The sequence below is a fragment of the Myotis daubentonii genome, chromosome 3 (genome assembly GCF_963259705.1).
Source record: "Myotis daubentonii chromosome 3, mMyoDau2.1, whole genome shotgun sequence".
Taxonomy (NCBI): Eukaryota; Metazoa; Chordata; class Mammalia; order Chiroptera; family Vespertilionidae; genus Myotis; species Myotis daubentonii.
This window is the reverse complement of record NC_081842.1, coordinates 47,053,173-47,073,993: the sequence shown is the minus strand read 5'-3', so window position 1 is coordinate 47,073,993 and position 20,821 is coordinate 47,053,173. Positions and strand designations below refer to the sequence as shown.

The following is a 20,821-nucleotide window of genomic DNA, read 5'->3' as shown; positions in this document are numbered from 1 at the left end:
ATCCATCTAAAAAACGTATCATCTGTCTGTGCGGCAGAAAGCCCAGTTGGAATAAGCAAGTTCTGTGCGTTCAACTAGAAAACACTTCTTGTTCTCACTGTCAAAATAATTCTGTATTAAACTTCTGGGATGTGTGACTAATGTGCTTAGAACCTTTTGGAATGGCTGGTTTATTTATTTTAGGGAGGGGAGTGCTGCTGCTGCTGCTGGTGAGGGTGGTGATAGAGAAAGAGGAGGAGGAGGAGGAGGAGGAGGAGGAGGAGGAGGAGGAGGAGGAGGAGGAGAAAAGAAGGGAGAAAGGATGGGAAACAGTGAAGAACAGGCCAAGAGTCCACTCAGAGACCTCACACCAGCCCCCAGGAGCCAGTGATGCCACACTTCATTATCAGAAGACTGAGGAGGAACTAAGCCAGGCCGGAAGAGAAAAGACAAGACATATAAAGACAGGCAGTACGTATTTCCCAGAGTTACCAGTAAGGTTGCCTCACAGTTCCTAAAAAGACTAGGAAAATTAAAAGCAAAAGCAAAACAACACACACACACACACACACACACACACACACACACAAGTCATCTTATCACAGCTCTTTCTAAACCCATAGCAGCTCCCTGTTTACTGACCAAAAGCCCCAAATGTGATGGGGATCATGTAACACATCTATGATATGGTACAGATGCCTCCCTTCCACGCACCTTCCACATACAGCCTGCGGGTCCACATTCTCTACACATTCTCATGCCTCTGCCGTTCCCTTTGTCTTGAAGATTCATCTTTCCCTTTCTTGCTGATTAAAATCTATCTATCTTTCAAAGCCTAGAACACCACCACCTCCATCTCCACCCCTCACATCTGAGAAATCTTCCTCAGTGGCAGCAAACAGAACACCTTGCCCTCCTAGGTGCTCACTGATTACTTTACAGCAAGCATGTCAAACTCGCAGCCCATGGACCACAGGCAGCCCACAACGAATATTTTTGTAGCCCAGACAATATAACGACATATAAGAAAGGTTTTAATAAAAATTTCATAACTTAAATTTTATAACATCCTGTTATACATAATTATTAATAATGAACTACAACATTCACTAATGACTTATTACTATAATGGTGTTGCATTCATTTCCCTTATGCACCTTACACGCAGGTGCACCATTTCTCTCCACTAATACTAGCAGTGAATATTTTACCAGTGGATTGCCACATCATTAGTCTTGGACTGACTTGTTTGGTGTGTGCAACAGGAAATATTTCGCTTTTGGAGAACAAGAAGAATAAGTTTTTTTGTGTTACATTTATTAATTTGTGCAGTTTATTCAGCATCTGGTAAGTTAATGTTCAAGAAAAAAATATTAATTTTTATTAAAATGTTCTATTATTTTATGTTAACGATTACTCATTTATTTCAGCCCTTTGTGTTCAGCATGTCTCTATCGAAATAAACCTAGGCTTCTATGAAAATTGAAGCTTTTGTTTTTTTGCGGCCCACATAAACTTAAACCTTGTTTATTTGGCCCGTGTTACCCTTTAAGTTTGACACACTTGCTCTACAGCCTGCCTCCAGGCACATCTATCTGCCTATTCCCTGGCCTACCTTCTCTACCTAGAAACCAGGCCTCCCATAGCACTTATAGTGTGTACAGAGGTGCACACACACACACACACACACACACAGCCCTCTGCAATCAGAGGTCCCCTTTTTTTTCTCTCTGTGCATCTCCTATTAGTAGTGTGAGGCCTGCAAACACCAAGCTCTCAGTCAATGCACACCCACCATTGAACCTTTGTGCCTGTCACAGCAGTAAACTCCAGAAGGAAAATCCTCAGAAGGAAAAGGCCAGGAATTTGTTTATGCTAAACAGCTAGAGCCAGCACTTACAAGCTACCCATCTTCCTTCTCAATCCAGTTGTTCAAATCCCCTCTCCTGCTTTTGAGTCAGAGAGTGGGTGAAGGCCAGGACACTAGATGAGGAGGGATGGCAGAAGGGGAGAGTCAAAAAGTGGGTGAAGGCCAGGAGACCAGATGAGGAGGGGTGCCAGGAAGGGAGGCTTCCTAGGGAAAACAGATGAGGTGACCACATTAAAAATCTAAAACACATCATTTATAACCTGGCAAATAACTGTAGGTTGAAATCATCTGTTTACATTATATTTTGTATTATTTTTCATAAAATAACGCAAAAGCTTCTAATCTGTAATACTTATATAAAGAAAGAGAGAAAAGGAAGGAAAAGGAGAGGGGAAGGGAGGGGAAGAGAGAGGAGGGGAGAGGGGAGGAAAAGGGAGGAAGGAAGGAAGGAAGGAAGGAAGGAAGGAAGGAAGGAAGGAAGGAAGGAAGGAAGGAAGGAAGGAAGGAAGGAAGGGAGGGAGGGAGGGAGGGAGGGAGGGAGGGAGGGAGGGAAGGAAGGGATTAACAGAGGTGTTTACAGGTGGAGGAGAGTGATGGGAGAGTGACCAGGACAATGACAAAAGAAAGAGAGTATACTGCTGGTGAGCTTTGGCAGGCACTTTGTCTAAACATCTCTGCAGAGAGTTCTTTGGCAAATGGAGCTTTAGAAAACAATTTTCACTTTCCTTCTCCAAACCCCACCTCCCTCCCCCACCTCAGCTCCAACCTCCTAAAGAGGAAAAGGGAAAGTGAGACCCAACTCACTTCACATTTTATACCGCTTAAGGAAAACCATTTCTTGGAGCAAATGCTTTATGGTCCAGAGAATAATCTACTCTTTCATCCCATGTTTCCCTACTTCTGCAGCTCTCCTCTCCCCCCAGTCTTCTTGCCTTTCTTCAACTTGAAAGTTGTCCTCTGTCCTCAGAACCATCCCTTCTTTCCATTAAAAGTAATAAATACCCACAACGGTTACCTCTTTATTCATTTGATTATTCATTTTAAATAAAGCTTAATAAGCACCTACTAGAAAACACCTCTTCTCAAATATTCTAGTAGAGGAGACCACACGAACCCACCATAAACTGTGAGGCAAGGTTAATAATGGATGTCACAAGAGAGGCATAGGTGGTGGACTCCTCTAGCCCGGGAAACCATGGTTGCCTCTCTAGATAATGCACTTGGCACACAGCAGACCCTCTATAAAAATCTGTTAAAGGAATGAATGAATACATTAATGAATAACGAAAGAAATAGAGGAAGATGCATTTGAGCCTGGCCTTAAATGAATACGTAAGATTTAGACAGAATGAGAGCATGAACATTTTAAAAGTGAAGGTCACAGCGGTACAGAAGCAGGAAAATTAGGGACCATCTCAGAAATGATCAGAAGTCCAGTGCAAAGGGAAATGCTCTCAGTGGAGGAGCTGGAAAGGTATCTATTCAATAAACAAATATAGCACTTCCTATGTAATGGGTTATAACCTAGTGACCAGTACACCTTTACAAATCCTAACTCACTGAATCCCCATAAGAACTGTAATCCCATTTCACACATGAGGAAATAAGCATAGAGAGATTCAATAGTTTGCCCAGGTAAGAGTGCCCAGGTGGTGGAGTAGCCTGGCTGCAAAGTCTGGCTCTTAACCACTATGCAATAACATCGCCATATTCTGTCAGTATCAGGGGACAGATCATAGAGGGCCTTAAATGCTAGATAGAGTCTATGCTCTGTTCTATGTGCAAAGAAAACAACAACTGGAGGCTTTGGGAGCTAAAATAACAGGGTCACATTTAAGGAGAGTGAATGGCTTGCATTTGTGTATAAGACTTATCAGAGCTCATGAATGGATGAGAGACTAATAGATGAATCAACACCATGCTCACCCCCTGTCCCTTCCCAGCAGTCACACAGGCATAAATCATTGTTTCATTGTTATGTGCATAGTCCAACAGAATGTGCCGTAATTTTTTTCTCCGTACACTCAGACCCGGAATTTGATTTTTATATTAGAATGATATGTTCCCATCTAGTTTCCGGGACAAGGATTCTGTGGAACCAGCCACGGAGGGACAGCATGCCTGCAGTCGGCCATGAATGGCCTCTCAGTCCAGCCAGAACGCTCGGAGAGGCGGCACTGCACATGTACTAAATAGTCACCAAAATAGCTCAGCTAAAGGACATGGGGGAAAAACGCACTGCTCAGAACTGACGTGTTTTCCTTTTCTCTCCCAAACATTGCTTCTCTGACCTAGTAAGGAGGTATTACTATAGAGTACAAAAAAACACTGGACCAGAATTCAGGAGACCTGGTCTGAGTGCTCATTGCCACTTTTTTTTATGAACAAGTTCTAGGCCTCAGTTTTTGTATCTGTAAAATAAGAACTTGATGCTCAACTAGAGTGACTGTTCCCGTGTGTGTGTGTGTGTGTGTGTGTGTGTGTGTGTGTGCGCGCGCGCGCACGCACGCATGCAAGGCAAGTGCATTCTGGTTGACGGTGGATATTTTTTTTTAATCTTGAACCTTTTTATTTATTTATTTATTTTTCTATTTTTGTGTGGTATTTTGTTTTTTTCTTCTTTTCTATTTTAAAATCTTGAATCTTTTAAAGATGTTACATAAAGTCGAGCTGAGAATTTGGTTGGGGAGTGGTCAGGGCAGATAAAAATCCTGGGGTCACAGCACCAGGCTTCCACAAATAGAAGGTGCTAGTTGTTACCCACAAAGGGGAAATAACAGATGATCTTCATACTTTCCTGTACATTCTAACTTTCTAGCATGAGCACATATTGTTTGTACCAATGGGGGAAAAAATGTTATTTTTGATGTTAATTGTATTATTAATTAATTTTAATAACACCCAGACTCATGCTTGCGGGAAATATCGGAGCATCAAGCAGCTCGATAGCAATGTGAGAAGCAGCCTTCTCATTACTGTAAATAAACAGAATGGAGACTGTCATCACCATCTCTGCACTTGGGAGCCCGCCTCCCAGCACAAGCCACAAGCAGTGCGCTTCCCAGCAGGCTGAGCCCAGAGCCCAGATGCAGCGTCTTCTGCTCTTATGAATCCTGTCACCTAGCACAGTGTCTGCCCCACTCAAACTGCAGTAGTTCCTGAATTTACAAACAACTGTGCTGAGAACTACACAGTAGTAAAAGCAGATAATACCCAATTATAGCCAAAGATCTGATTTTTCCAATCATGAAGCCACAAACACACACACACACACACACACACACACACACACACACACACATATATGTACAAAGATTTTAAGTATTACAACCAGTCTTTTAGAAAATTATGCTTTATGAGTCTGAGAGATCTATATTTATTAGTATAAACTTTAAGCAGGTTGTTGAAAAATGCACATAATAGGAACGCCTGGAATTATTTGTGTGATTATGAATGCAGTCATCCATGTAAATAGTGTGTGTGCCCATGCATCTACACACACACACACACACACACACACACACACACGTACATTTATACATATCTACAGTATACATATGCAGAGAGGGACTTCATAAGGTGTTTTTTTACAATGATTATCACTGAGTGCATTGGGAGGGGTTTTTTAATTCTCTTTTTAGTACTTTATTCAGTGTTCAAATTCTCCTCAGTACTTTTTTTAATTAAAAAAAAAAAAACTTTGAAAATAAAAGACAAGAGGAAAAACCAAGATGGCGGCATAGGTAAACACTGGAAATTGTTGCCTCGCACAACCACTTCAAAAATACAACTAAAAGACAAAACAGACATCATCCAGAACCACAGGAAGGCTGGCTGAGTGGAACGTCTACAACTAGAAGGAAAGAGAAAAGCACACTGAGACTCAGAGGAGGTGCGGAAGTAAAGTGCAGAGGTAGAGGTACATGCAGAAATGGCTGGCAACTGAGGACACAGTTGTCTTTTTCAATCGGGAGGGAGTCTCAAGCTCCCGACTGCTCTGAACTCCAGTTCTGGGCGAGTCTCTGGGGAGCCAAACTCATACGGGGAGAAACTGGACTGTCTGGCATTGGTCGGAATTCGAGGGTGGCTTTCTCTCAAAGGTGCTTGCAGCGATTACCGGGACACAGAGACACGGGGCCTCTTGGGGTAGGACTGAGGATCAGCCATAGCTGTTTGCTCCGCCCTGTTGATTCCCTGAGACCTCACCCCACCCAAGCTGTGCACAGAGGCTTTTGCATATGAATGGCCTGGCCCTTTGCAATCTGAAAATTACCTAACAAACTGCAGCTGGGTCAGAGAGACCCAGAACTTCCAAAAGAAGGCCCAAGGCCCCACAGCAGCTTGCATTGCTTCACAGCTGGGCATCATCTAGGCACCTCCGAATCCCAAACAAGGAAGAGGAATCTGCAAATCTCTCCATAGCTCCTGCTGGGTAGCCTCAGGCAGAGCCTAAATTAGCACCTCCTTAGAGATCCAAGAGCCAGTGTAAGCAGTGGTCAGAGTGGGACCATCCAGATTACAATGCCTCAGATCCATAAGGGACACACTCAGGGGGCAGACTCAGTGAGCAACAAAGCCCCACTGAAGCAAGCCTTGCCCCAGAAGGGTGTCTTCAGCACAGAAGTTCTCCCACTGCAGACACAGCTGATTCTCACAGCCAATTGGCCTGGAGGTCAATTCCTCCCAGTGATACCTACAACAATCAAGGCTTAAGTACAACAATACTGTGCACACAGCCCACAAAGGGGTGCACCAAGAGTGTCCACCTCAGGTAATTGGGGAGGCTGAGCCACTGGGCCCTATAAGACACCTACCACAGAAAGCCACTCTATGAACACAGGGAAGCATAAAAAATGCGGAAACAAAGAAACAGGTCACAAATGACAGAAATGGAGGAAAGCAAACTGCAGGATATAGAGTTCAAAACCACACTTATAAGGTTTTTCAACAATTTTCTAGAAACCGCTGATAAATTTAGTGAGTCCTTCAAGAGATCTAGTGAGACCCTCGAGGTTATGAAAAAGGACCAACTAGAAATTAAGCATACACTGACTGAAATAAAGAATATTATACAGAGTTCCAACAGCAGACTAGAGGATCACAAGAATCAAGTCAAAGATTTGAAATACGAAGAAGCAAAAAACACCCAACTGGAAAAACAAAAAGAAAAAAGAATCCAAAAATATGAGGACAGTGTAAGGAGCCTCTGGGACAACTTCAAGCGTACCAACATCCGAATTATGGGAGTGACAGAAGAAGAGAGAGAGCAAGATATTGAAAACCTATTTGAAGAAATAATGACAGAAAACTTCCCCTACCCGGTGAAAGAAATAGACTTACAAGTCCAGGAAGCACAGAGAACCCCAAACAAAAGGAATCCAAAGAGGACCACACCAAGACAAATCATAATAAAATGCCAAGAGCAAAAGACAAAGAGAGAATCTTAAAAGCAGCAAGAGAAAAACAGTCAGTTACCTACAAGGGAGTACCCATATGACTGTCAGCTGATTTCTCAACAGAAACTATGCAGGCCAGAAGGGAGTGGCAAGAAATATTCAAAGTGATGAATACCAAGAACCTACAACCAAGATTACTTTACCCAGCAAAGCTATCATTCAGAATTGAAGGTCAGATAAAGAGCTTCACAGATAAGAAAAAGCTAAAGGAGTTCATCACCACCAAACCAGTATTATATGAAATGCTGAAAGGTATCCTTTAAGAGGCAGAAGAAAAAAAAGGTAAAGATACAAATTATGAACAACAAATACACATCTATCAACAAGTGAATCTAAAAATCAAGTGAATAAATAATCTAATAAACAGAATAAACTGGTGACTATAATAGAATCAGGGGCATAGAAAGGGAATGGACTGACTATTCTTGGGGGGGAAAGGTGTGTGGGGGTGCAGGAACAGACTGGACAAAAATCGTACACCTATGGTTGAGGACAGTGGGGGGGGGGGCGGTAATGACAGAGGGTGGGGTGGGAACCTGGTGGAGGGGAGCTATGGGGGGAAAAAAGAGAAACAACTGTAATAATCTGAAAAATAAAGATTTAATTTAAAAAAATAATAAAAATAAAAGACAGGATAAAACCTAAAAAGAAGAGATAGTAAAATAAAAATGCACCCAACTGCCCCATGCATTTGCCCAAAAAGTTTTCTAAACACAAATCTCACTGCCTGCCCCATCCATATCCAATGTACACATGTCACACTGTGGGAGAGAGTCCCTGTTTCTTTTCTGTCAATTAGCTGAAATGCATAACTCCGTATTAAAAAGGACTGTGAGGGCAGTGGGCACATAGACGTGAGGGACTGCTGCTGGCTCAGGACACTTTCCTATAGTGGCAAGCACCCTCGGGGCCTTTCCCAGCAGGTTTCCCTACTCCCACTGCCATGGTCAGGCCTCCCCCTGGACACCTCCCAGCCTGCAGCCCTGAACACCACCACCATACACCAGAAACACTGTCTTTCTCAACACTGGCTCCTCCGATTTCATCTGCGATGTGGCTTCTTCCTTCACACGGCTGTTGTTGAGGCACAGTTACTGAAAAAAGCCTCTAATACAAGCACTTTGTAAATACAAGGTGCTTAATCACAGCACAGCCCATGCAGTCCTTCTTGCAGCTATAGCAATGGTGACATGCCTATTTTGGTCAGGCTTCAGAGACAATATTGATGATGATAATAACAACAACTATAATGAAAACAGCCCACCCACCGGACATCCTGGCCCTGCCACCAGTTATTAAAAATACAAAGATCTTTTCTCCAAGCACGAGACACCCTACACCAGTGGCCGGCAAACTGCGGCTCGGCAAACTGCGGCTCGCAGGCCACATGCGGCTCTTTGGCCCCTTGAGTGTGGCTCTTCCACAAAATACCAGCTTCTGCGCATGGGCCACGAAGTTTCATGCGTGCCCACTGTATGTGCGTGCCCACACGTGGTATTTTGTGGAAGAGCTACACTCAAGGGGCCAAAGAGCCGCATGTGGCTCGCAAGCCGCAGTTTGCTGACCACTGCCCTACACTATCATCCCCTGTTAAAATAGGACAGGTTTTATTAGTGTTAGACAGCTGGAGGTACTAAAGCTTTTTATTTTCTTCTTTAGCCCTCTGCAATTTTCTGATTTTTCTATGTGAGAATGCATTGCTTTTACACTTCAGAAGGAAAACAGGGAGAGTCACTTTAAAAGACATGGAAACAGCCACTAGGGTAAAGAAGCCAGGCTCTCCTGCCACAAAGTTAGACAGAAGCCTTCCTCACGCAGGGGATCTTCTGCAAGTAGGTCACCAATTCCTCTCCAAATGTTCACCAAAGCTACCAATACCTCATGGTTAATGTCAGACAATGGCTGAATGGAACTACTAGTAAAGGGAACACATTTACTCAAAAACACTAGTTGGGGAATGCCTCTAATTCTCCTGGCTCTGCAGGAGACACCAAAATTAAGAAGCTTCCCCGCCCTCCTGAAGCCGACAGAAGGAGAACAATTATATACACACTCATAAATAAGAACAGTGTGAGGTGCAATGTAATAAGTTCTAAAAGTGCTCCTGCTTGAAGCAGTGCAGAGTTCTAGGAAAGGAAATGTTATTTCTAGCTGCTGGATGAGGGATGACTTCAGGACAGAGGTAACTTTTCAGCAGGATGAGACCAGGAACAGAGGCAGGAAGGGGGTGGATCCTGGTCCAGGGTACAGGTTAGCTGGCTGAAGTTGGCGGAAGGACAATGAAGAGTGGCCTTAATTCTGGAGAGAAAGGCTGGCATCAGAGGGTGGAGAGAATGCCGACTGCCAGGCTGGGGAGCCTGGGTGTACTGGAGCAAGGGAGTGTCTGCGTATGCAAACTGCATGCCACCTTGAGTATTCCCATTGAGCCATTCTTTTACATGTAGCAGTAAACTAAATTAGTAAACAAAAGGCAAAGAGGCTACAAACAAATATCCTAGCGTACATAAACCACAATATGTTCCAGAGTAAAACCGTTGGAAGTGATTATGAATAACACCCCCAAACTAGAGAACACATCCCTTCCAGGCTGAAAATTGGGTGGGGATGAGGAGGATGAATTACAAGGGAGAAGGCAAAAGCCATGGCTGTGTCATCTGGTCGTTCCCAGTGATCTAATCCACAGTGGCTCATTCCTCTCCTCTGGGGCCACTGCAGTCAGCATCTGTGTGCATTCCTGTGACACTCTGTCTACGGCCTACACTACCTCAAAAAGCACGAATGCTTCTGTTGAGTAAATTCTAAATTCCAACTCTCAATGGAATGACAACATCAAAGATTGAGAGCTCAATGCAGTCAGGGAAAAAAAAGGATACCATATCAACAAAAGAGTGAAGAGAGAGCTTTGCTGCCCCTGAAGCATTCCCTGGCTGGACATTAGAATCCCTGAAATACTTTTTTTTTTTTTAAGCTGATTCCCAGGGCCCTACTCCAGCCCATTCTAACGAGAATGTCTAGAGCAGTGATGGTGAACCTTTTGAGCTCGGCGTGCCAGCATTTTGAAAAACCCTAACTTAACTCTGGTGCCGTGCCACATATAGAAATTTTTTGATGTTTGCAACCATAGTAAAACAAAGACTTATATTTTTGATATTTATTTTATATATTTAAATGCCATTTAACAAAGAAAAATCAACTAAAAAAAATAAGTTCGCGTGTCACCTCTGACATGCTTGTCATAGGTTCGCCATCACTGGTCTCGAGGGAGCACCCAAGCATAATTATTTAAAAGCTCCCAGGTTCATTTTAACACCCACCCAGGATCGAGAGTCACTGCTGGAATATTGGATAAAATGCTCAAAGGAAAGTGAGATCCCAACTAAGTGAGAATTGACTTACTGTATTACTCAAGCATCACAGTAATTCCTTATCACACACAGGTTCCTTTTCAAGGGCTCTTTCCCTCTGGTGGGAGAGTCTAGGGCAGCGGTTCTCAACCTGTGGGTTGCAACCCCTTTGGCGGTCGAATGACCCTTTCACAGGGGTCGCCTAAGATCATCCTGCATATCAGATATTTACATTATGATTCATAACAGTAGCAACATTACAGTTATGAAGTAGCAATGAAAATAATTTTATGGTTGGGTCACAACATGAGGAACTGTATTTAAAGGGCCAGAAGGTTGAGGACCACTGGTAGGGGAAGCTCTTCCTATGGGGGTGTCAGGTTCTGCTGGGCTTGTGAGATGTCATGTGATCCCACATCAGAACACAAGTCCAGGACACCTGGGCAGCAGGAGCCAGCACTGGCCCATGCAAGGTTCCATTTACCACTGCAGTTGGACAGGTGGGAAGAGGAGAATGTAGTCTCATTTTCCAAACTTCAATGGCATTGCAGTGTGGGGGTGTATGTAGGATATAGGCTCTGCCATTAGGCCAATGCTGGCTCTGCCAATTTCTAAGTGAAATTAAGCAAGTCCTTTAATTTCTCTGAACCTAAATTTTCTGGTTTGCAAAGTAGAAATTAGAATACATGCCTAGCATGCTGTTTTTCTTTTAAGATTAGGAATGACGTCTGTACATAGTTTGGCAGGTGCTCCAGAAATGGAGTGAATACATCATCATTATTATTATTATTATTATTATTATTATTATTATTATCTTTTAATTTAAATTCTTTATTGTTTAAAGTATTACATATGTCTCCTCCCCCCCTCCTTGACTTCTCTCCGCCCATCCCCACCCCCAGCACATGCCCTCACCTCCCCCTCCCCACCCCCGATCTGTGTCCATTGGTTATTATTATTGTTGAGCAAATAAACCAACCTGAAAGTGTCTTCAAAATTGCATTCCATGACCAAATCGCCAACTGAAGACAGGAATGAAAACTACCTGGGGTAGACAACCAATTTCTTATCTCATAAACCAAAAAGAAGTATTACTTACACTTTCAATGTCAACTAAATCCAGCCTGTTCAAACCAAGATGCCAATTTATCTCCCTCAGCCATGCCTCTCAGGAAATATATACTGGCTCAGACTTCAACAGTTGCTAAGCCTTGCCCTTCCTCTTGCACCCCTTACCACAGGCCAGAATAGCAAAGCTGTGCAGGAAAGAGAGGAAACCCAGGATTGCTAGGGCTACTTGGTGCATCAGGAGCACAGCCATCCTCAAGAAGACTGTCGATTTTAGTTACACTCAGAAGTCATTAGCAGTCAAAATACAACTACAATAAATGCAGTCCTAATAGAAGTTTAGCAACAATTCTTCTCATATGGCAGGCAGTATGGAAATTAAACATCTTAAGCTATGTGTGCCCAGAATCGCTCTAGAGTCAGGCCTGAAAGCCAGAGGTGGAGTTGTGGTCAGTTGCTCAGGCGGCACCATCACCTGTAACCTCAGACAGCGAATGCCCTTCACTTCTCCAAACCATACATTCCCTGTCTTTAATGACATGATCACTTTAGAATCACTGAAGAATTAATGGATGATGATTATGGAAACCATTTGTAAACAAATTAATGGCACATAAATGTGAGGGATTTATTCCAATCTGACCTTGACACATCTGCATGTTGGCTCCTGCTTTTAGAAAGCATAAAAATCCACCAGTAGATAATGTGTACCCATTACCCATTTTGGTCAAATGCCAAATAGCTGAGTGTTCAAATTAATGTTAAGCCAAAGCCAAGGCTGAAATCTATTACTATCACCATCTGAGCTTCCTTAACATAAGAATAAATATGAAATTTTTTTGTTTTGAAGATATTTTATCATCAATGTTGCTGTCCATGATTTTGGAGGTTTCGTTGATCATAAAATGTTGAGGGGACAAAGTTGGCATTCCCTTTTATCTTCAAAAATGAGAAAAATTCTTAAATAGGCATTTTCTGGAAAGATTCATGGCCTTGAGTATATGAAAATAACTGAAACTTAAAAAACTTAAAAACAGTTCTTAATGATTATTCTTGTTAATATTATAGATGTACTACCAATCAATCCTATAATAATTAGAATTATTATTTAATCTAATCTTATAATAATGCCTCTATTATAAGTTTGTCTTTATAAACACTGTTAACCAAAAAAGAATATGATGTTCTTCGTAAAGTTACCTAGCTAATGTATTTTATTAACTAAGATCAAACTAATCTAATACTAATATTATGAATGTATTTCCCTAATTATTTAACTACTCAAAAGTTCTTAATAATTGTTTTAACTATAACATAAATAGCTTAACAGTCACCATTAGATATTATTGCATTTTACTCTTACAATATATCCCTTTACATTCCAGCTGATTTATAGAACTTCAAGGTATAAAATACTTTAAGAAGAGTCTTCACTAGCCCAGCTCATGTAGCTCAGTGGTTGAAGCATTGACCTATGAACTAGGAGGTCATGGTTCAATTCCCAGTCAGGGCACATTCCTGGATTGCAGGCTCAATCCCCAGTGTGGGGCCTGCAGGAGGTAGGAGGCAGCCGATCCATGATTCTCTCTCCTCGTTGATGTTTCTATTTCTCTCTCCCTCTCCCTTCCTCTCTAAAATCAATAAAAATATATTTTTAAACATTTTTTAAAAAGGAGATTCTTCACTACAAGTTACATGTAAAAGGTTCATCTATGTTTTAAAGTAAATACCTGAAAATTAATTAAATTTTCCAGATATTAACAAAAAAGTAATATATGAATCTGCATGACAAATCTTAAATACACATTTGGTTATATTACTAACTAGAGGCTTGGTGCAAGAAATTTGTGCATTGGGGGGGGGGGTAGGAGTCCCTCAGCCCAGCCTGCACCCTCTCTAATTGGGACCCCTCGGGGGATGTCAACTGCTGGTTTAGGACATCCCACTGCCTGTGGAATCAGACATCCCTCTCACAATCTGGAACCACTGGCTCCTAACCAGTCATCTACCTGCCTGCCTAAATGCCTCTAACTGTTTCTGCCTGCCAGCCTGATCACCCCCTAACCACTCCCCTACTGGCCCGATTGCCTCTAACTGCCCTCCCCTGCTGGCCCGATTGCCCCCAACTACCCTCCCCTGCAGGCCTGGTCCCCCCCAAATGCCCCCCCCCACAGGCCTGGTCACCCGCAACTGCCCTCCCCTGCCATCCATCTTGTGATAACATGAGGGAAGCCATATTGTTATTACATGGGGGTGGCCATCTTGTGATGATGTGGGGGGTGGCCATCTTGTGATGACATGGGGGTGGCCATCTTGTGACGACGTGGGGGTGGCCATCTTGTGATGACGTGGGGGTGGCCCTCTTGTGACAACGTGAGGGTGGCCATCTTGTGATGATGTGGGGGGTGGCCATCTTGTGACGACGTGGGGGTGGCCATCTTGTGACAACGTGGGGGTGGCCATCTTGTGATGATGTGGGGGTGGCCATCTTGTGATGCAAGGGCATGAGGGTCAATTTGCGTATTACCTCTTTATTATATAGGACGGTTTTATGCTAATATGACAGTAGCCTGTGTGATGTTAGCATCATTGATCATGCACTCAATCACTTCCAGCACAATATCAGAGATGCCTGAAATGCTAAGGAAGTAGGCATCTGGCTCTCTTACCCTTCCAAAGGCTGAGCAGAGATCTAAGCTGAAGAGCAGCTTTAGGGCAAACATTAAAGCCAAAGTCCAAGTCAGTGCATCCTTTATAGGTAACTGAAGCATTTCTAGATCTTTAGTGCCTTAGCATGGAAACACAACATAGGGCAAAAACTAGAAATGTGAATACTTAGGTATCAAAACTCTCCATGAATCAGACGCCATACTAAATAAGAACTCACATCCTGCACTGGAGACAAGTATGTACACAGCTAACCACTATGGTGTTCACAGAGGTCCATACTCAGGTGTGCATGGCGGGGGAAGGGTGGGTGTCAGGAAAGACTTCACAGAATAGGACATCCAAGCCCCAAATGATGTCTGTATGCCCAGAATCTATGAATGAGATAAGGAAGAGTGATGCTCTGAAATGATGTGTCAGGCAGCACAATGTGACAGAAAAAACACAGCTCTCATGGCTTTCAAGACCCAGTTTTGAATCGCAGTCCTGTTACTACCTCTGTGACCTGGGAGGGTAACATAAAGGCTCTGAGCCTCAGTTTCCTCACCTGTAAAACGAGGCAGCATCTATACGTTGAGTGGGTATTGGAAAGGCTGTAGGAGGTATGTAGTGAAAGCACCCAGCATGGCCCCCTCTGTGGATATGGCATTCCACAACCCCTGTGCTTCTTTTATAGTATGAACCCACACATTCAGGAGACGCATGCAACCAACTAGAGAAAAACCCTGCCCTACGAAATGGCTCACAGCCTCTTTGAAGCAACCAAGAGACTGTCCACACCCCCATCAAAACAGAGAATACTTTCCCAAGCTAGGACAGGAGTAATACTTGAGTAAGTCACATAAACATTGTGTAACTTCAAGGTAAGAGTGAGTTGGCATGTGGAGGTTTAATCAGAGCTTATCCTTCATGACACAGACGAGACATGTGCTGTGACTTGTGAGTATGACTGAGAAAAACAAGGCCTCCAGGGGTCTGAATATTTAGGGATCTTTTTCTATGAGAGGTCCTGTGGGGAGGTTACACTGCAGGAAAGGCAGGATCCTTAGACAGCTGTTGCCCTGGGCGATATTTGATCATTCAGCCACACAAGCCACAACTTTCATCTGAGGAAAGGTGTTGAAGGAATTCCACCCACTCTGTCTGATGGGCATGAGTTTTTTGGTGCCCAAAGAGGAAAATGCCTGTGGAGCAGAGCATAATCCCCTTTCGATCCTATAAACTCTTTGCCCTGATTCTTCCTGCACCATGCAATTCCTCTAACAACAATTCTATTTCCACAGCATTAGAAACACAGCACAGACCTTGGCAAGCCAATTATTGCAAAGCTTTTGCTCCCAGCCATGTACAAAAGTGAAATTACCTTGATCCTGAGCTTCCTTGAGCAGCTCACTAATGTTAGCCAATTTCCTGCCCATCCCACCACTGAACCCCAATTTGCTATTTCAAAAAAGGGGATGGGGAGTTCCAGGCCCAAAAGATGAGAACCAGATGCAAACTGTGTGACCACACAGTAAAGTAACGCTCTGTCTCATAACTGGCAGAAACTTCCAAATGACCATAGATAACACCTACTGAACTAGTAAAATTTCCTAAAACTCTTCCTGCCCTTATAAGGGCAGCTTCCACTGTTTTGGCTCTCACCTGCTTTTGTAGATTTGGAATGCATCATTTGTAGAGTTTAGCTTCTTAAAAACAGGAGGGCAGATCCAGTTCTAGTGTAATGTCTAGTCACTTAAATTCATCATACTTACACTGAGAAAAAATCATGTGCACAGAGGGCCCTGAGCAAGACCCTGGAAGTACAAAGGTGAATCAAGTTACATGATGAAGCACAATGATTTGCCTTGTAGGCACTAAGTAAAGGTTAACTGTTGAGTATTGCCATATATAATTATACATATTAATTTTAATGTCAAAAGTACAGGATGTATTTAACAATGGAGGACTACTTTATAAAGCAAGACCCAGAACAGCAGCCTGCAGTATGCACACATACACACCCACAATGGAAACATTATTCACTACTAGAGGCCCGGTGCACAAAATTAGTGCACGGGAGGGGAGGTCCCTCAGCCTGGCCTGCACCCTCTCCAATCTGGGATCCCTCTTGCAATCCAGGACTGCTGGCTCCTAACTGCTCACCTGCCTGCCTGCCTGATCGCCTCTAACCCCTCTGTCTGTCTGCCTGATGGCCCCTAATTGCCTCTGCCTACCTGCCTGATTGCCTCTAACTGCCTCTGCCTGCCTGCCTGATGACCCTAACTGCTCTCCCCTGCCGGTCTGATCACCTCTAACTACTCTCCCCTGCCTGCCTGATCACCTTGCCTCTGCCTGCTGGCCTGATCATCCCTAACTAACCACTCTTCCCTGTCGGTCTGATCACCCCTAACCACTCTGCCTTGGCCGCTGTCACCGTTGCTTTGTCCTGAAGGATATTCAGAAGGACATCCAATCTATCTGGTCTAATTAACATGTTATCCATTTATTAGGATAGACTAGAGGCCCGGTGCACAAAAATTTGTGCACTGGAGGCAGGGGGGCGGGGAAGGATCCCTCAGCCCAGCTTGCCACCTATCACATACCGGGAGCCCTAGGGGATGTCCTACTACCTGCTCCCTGCTCCCCTTGGGGAGCAGGCCTAAGCCACAGTCTGGCCTCCCTTTGTATGAGTCAACTGGGCTGATCAGGGGAAGGCACCAGCCCCATCACCGCACTGTTGCAGCCACTGCCAGTCACCGCAGCCACCAAGGTGTTTTCATCAACACGGACTTCAGTCCCTTTACCATGAAAAAATGACAACTTTCTTTAGGCATTTTCAACAAGTGTCTTTCATAGGATATAACCCTTTCTTTCTTTCTTTCTTTCTTTCTTTCTTTCTTTCTTTCTTTCTTTCTTTCTTTCTTTCTTTCTTTCTCCTCATCTGAGGATATGTTTCCATTGATTTTTAGAGAATGTGGAAGATAAAGGGAAAGACAGAGAGAAACATCGAAGTGAGAGGAACACTTTGATTGGTTGCCTCCTGCATGAGCCCTGACCTGGGCCCAGGCCAGGGAGGAGCCTGCAACCTAGGTACATGCCCTTGGTCAGAATTGAACCCAGAATCTGCGTTGGACAGGCTGAGGCATTATCCACTGAGCCAAACCAGCTAGGGCAGGATATGACATTTCTTAACCCTCCAGCAGCAGATCTTACTTTTTTTCTCCAGGAGTGTGGTGGAAAAACCCTAGATCACCTATTTGGACTCTTATTACCCAAGTTACTAAGAATATTACCAGTGGCATACAGGGAGCTTAACCGATCAGCAGTCAGAAAAGGTGTTTCCTCTGTAGTTCACACCAATTGCCCGTTTGGCCCCTGCCCAGGCCTAAGGCATCAGCCCTGGGCCGGGGCACACCTAGCTCCCTGCTGCTGTGGCCATCAAGGATCGCTGGCTGGCTCCGCCCCGGTTCCTGGCCGCCACCACCATCAAGGATCACTGGCTGGCTCCACTCTGGCCCAGGCCTAAAGCTTCTGGCCTAGGCTTTAGGCCTGTGCCATGGCACCCCCAGCTCCCTGCTGCCGCCATCAATCACCGACCCAGGCCTAAAGCCTCGGGCCAAGGCTTTAGGCCAGGGCCGGGGCCCCCCCAGCTCCCCGCCGCCGCCATCAAGGATCGCTGGCTGGCCGCACCGGTTCCCCACTGCCACCATCAACCATCGGTGGCTCAACGATCACTGGCTGGCTCCTCCCTGACCCAGGCCTAAAGCCTCAGTCCGTGGCTTGGTGTCTACATATGCAAATTAACCGCCATCTTGGTTGGCAGTTAATTTGCATATCACCCTGATTAGCCCATGGGAAACGTGTCGGAGGTATGGTTAATTACCCTATTTGTCTTTTATTAGATTAGATAATGTATTCTGGGGTAAGAGAATTATAGGCACTCTTGTAAGGTTTTGTTCCTCATATGTTTTTGTTTTCTCCAAATTTTCTACAATAAAAATTAATCACTTGTGTACTCAAAAAGGGCACTAATAAAATGTTGAAAATAAGCAAAGAATACTAATAGCCTCAGATTCCTGAGCTCCCAAAGAGCTCCTGTATTAAACCTAGATATTTGGCTTCCAATCCTCACTGGGAAGTGTGTGTGTGTGTGTGTAACTGTGTCTGTACACACACACACATGCACAGCCACCTAAGTCCACATGTATGGTTAATAATAAGTAGCCTAAAAGATAGGATCCTGCCCTGGCCAGTGTGGCTAAGTGGTTAGAGTATTTGCCCAAAGGGTCGCAGGTTCCATTCCTGGTCAAGGGCACATACATCATTTGCAGGTTTGATCCCCACAGTCATGGGAAGTATGGGAGGCAACCAATCATCTCTCATCTCTTCTCTCTCTCTCTCTCTCTCTCTCTCTCTCTCTCTCTCTCTCTCTCTCTCTCTCTCCTCTCACTCTTTCTCTTTCTCTCCCTCTTATCCCTCTAAAAAGCAATGGAAAAAATATCCTTGGGTGAGGATTAACAAAAAAATAGTTAAATTCCAGGATCCTTTGTGGGAGCCTAGTTAGGATGAAATGGGGGACAGGGAGGATTGGACAATTTCCAGGAGATAGGCCATCCTATTTCAGAACAGCTCAAATTGGAATTCATCAGAGCAATTACTGATCAGAACAACTACTCAAAAACAGAAGAAGCTTGGGACAGAAGAAACCAACAGTGGTTTCAAGTACAAGTCCTAAACTGAAAAAGCAGGCAGGTAGAGCTCCCAACTGCAGGCATGGGCTTGTGAATGAGCTGCTTCACCCAGTGGCAATTCCATGTGCCCGTTCCTGGGCAACAAGCTGCCAATGATTAAATCATGTATTCGATCATGATTCATGATGAAGCCTCACACCTCTAGAGAGGCCAGAAGTATATATATAATTCTTGGCAAATATGTTTATCTGATTGTTTAGGCTAAAAAGGAAGAAGAAACTGCTGTTAAATATATACATTTGTAAGGGGAACCACACCAGAAATACTGCAACAAGCTAAATGAGAGTTAACAACTTCAAGCTCAGAAATATTTAATGAGCACCTACTATATGCCAGTCATTGTGCTATTTGTGCTAAAGTAATGAATAAAACAGGCATAGTTCCTGCCTTCACAGAGCTTAACTTTATAAGAATTTAGGAGAAAACAATAAAACCAAAAAGTATAGATGTGGAATCCTAGTACTATATGATACAATGTCACAGCCCTATAAAGTGGACTGTGCAGATCAAAGTGTCAAAGCTATTCATGGGTAAAGGAATTGGGGAGAGACAGGTGTTTGTTCCTGGTCAAATAAATTTGACAAATTACACTGAGAGCTCTGAAGTCCCACAGCAAGGAAACCTCTAACTTTGCTTAAGCTGGCATTTCCCCAACATGTCTGACCAAAAAACTCCCCTTTGCATGAAATACCTATCAACAGATCAGAGAAAACTCAGCTTGCAAAATGCACAATAATGGCTGTGCCATCAATATTAAATTATCATCAGTTGAGTTCTTTTTAAGAAGAGAGAAAATGCCGAAACCGGTTTGGCTCAGTGGATAGAGCGTCGGCCTGCGGACTGAAAGGTCCCAGGTTCGATTCCGGTCAAGGGCATGTACCTGGGTTGCAGGCACATCCCCAGTAGGAGATGTGCAGGAGGCAGCTGATCGATGTTTCTAACTCTCTATCTCTCTCCCTTCCTCTCTGTAAAAAATCAATAAAATATATTTTAAAAAAAAAGAAGAGAGAAAAGTTTATTATGCTTTCTATAAAAATTAACAAATGTTTAAGTATCTACTCTCAAAGGTAGGAAAACTTATTTATTTGAAATTCTTCATTCCCCAAAATATAGGAGAAAAAGACTTTGGTATATTTCCCAACTTGGCAGAGAATGATGGACCTGTAAAGCCAGCCCCCTAAACCCAAAACCCTCTGGAGTCCCCTTTTCACCCAATGCAGCAATGGGCTGCAAGTAAAAGCACCTTCGCAGTAAGGGCATTTGGCAGAAGGGGCACAGTGAGTAACCAGCATGTGACCAGGTGCTACAGACAAGAGACACAGTCACAGGTGCTCATCAAAAAGGATGCAGACAAGTTCTCATCATCTGTTTCAGGGTGAAGGAGTGGTTACAGATAAGCCTAAAGCCTTCCTTTGTTTTAAACACCTTTTCTGTTAAAAATGTTAATCAATTTGAGAAATGGAAGTTGATTTGCAAAAGGAAAAGAGTTCTCAGTTGAAAGTTAGGAGACGGGTTCTAATTTGTTTTAAGTCATTATCTAGTCAGAACCTCTTTTTCCTCTAATCACCTTGGTTCACCGTTTCCCATCATTCATTCTCCTTCACACCTGTAGTCAGGGTGTAGGTTAAAAAGTAACAATCTAAAACCACTGAGGCAAAGAATTTTCTTATTACATACATCATGTTGGGACACTAGATAACCATT

General features: G+C 43.6%; 1 protein-coding gene across 12 annotated transcripts in view; it reads right to left on the bottom strand.

The window, feature by feature from the left end:
* Positions 1-20,821, bottom strand: part of LPP (LIM domain containing preferred translocation partner in lipoma) — a 665,671-nt gene that overhangs the window by 554,554 nt on the left and 90,296 nt on the right. The window lies entirely within an intron of this gene.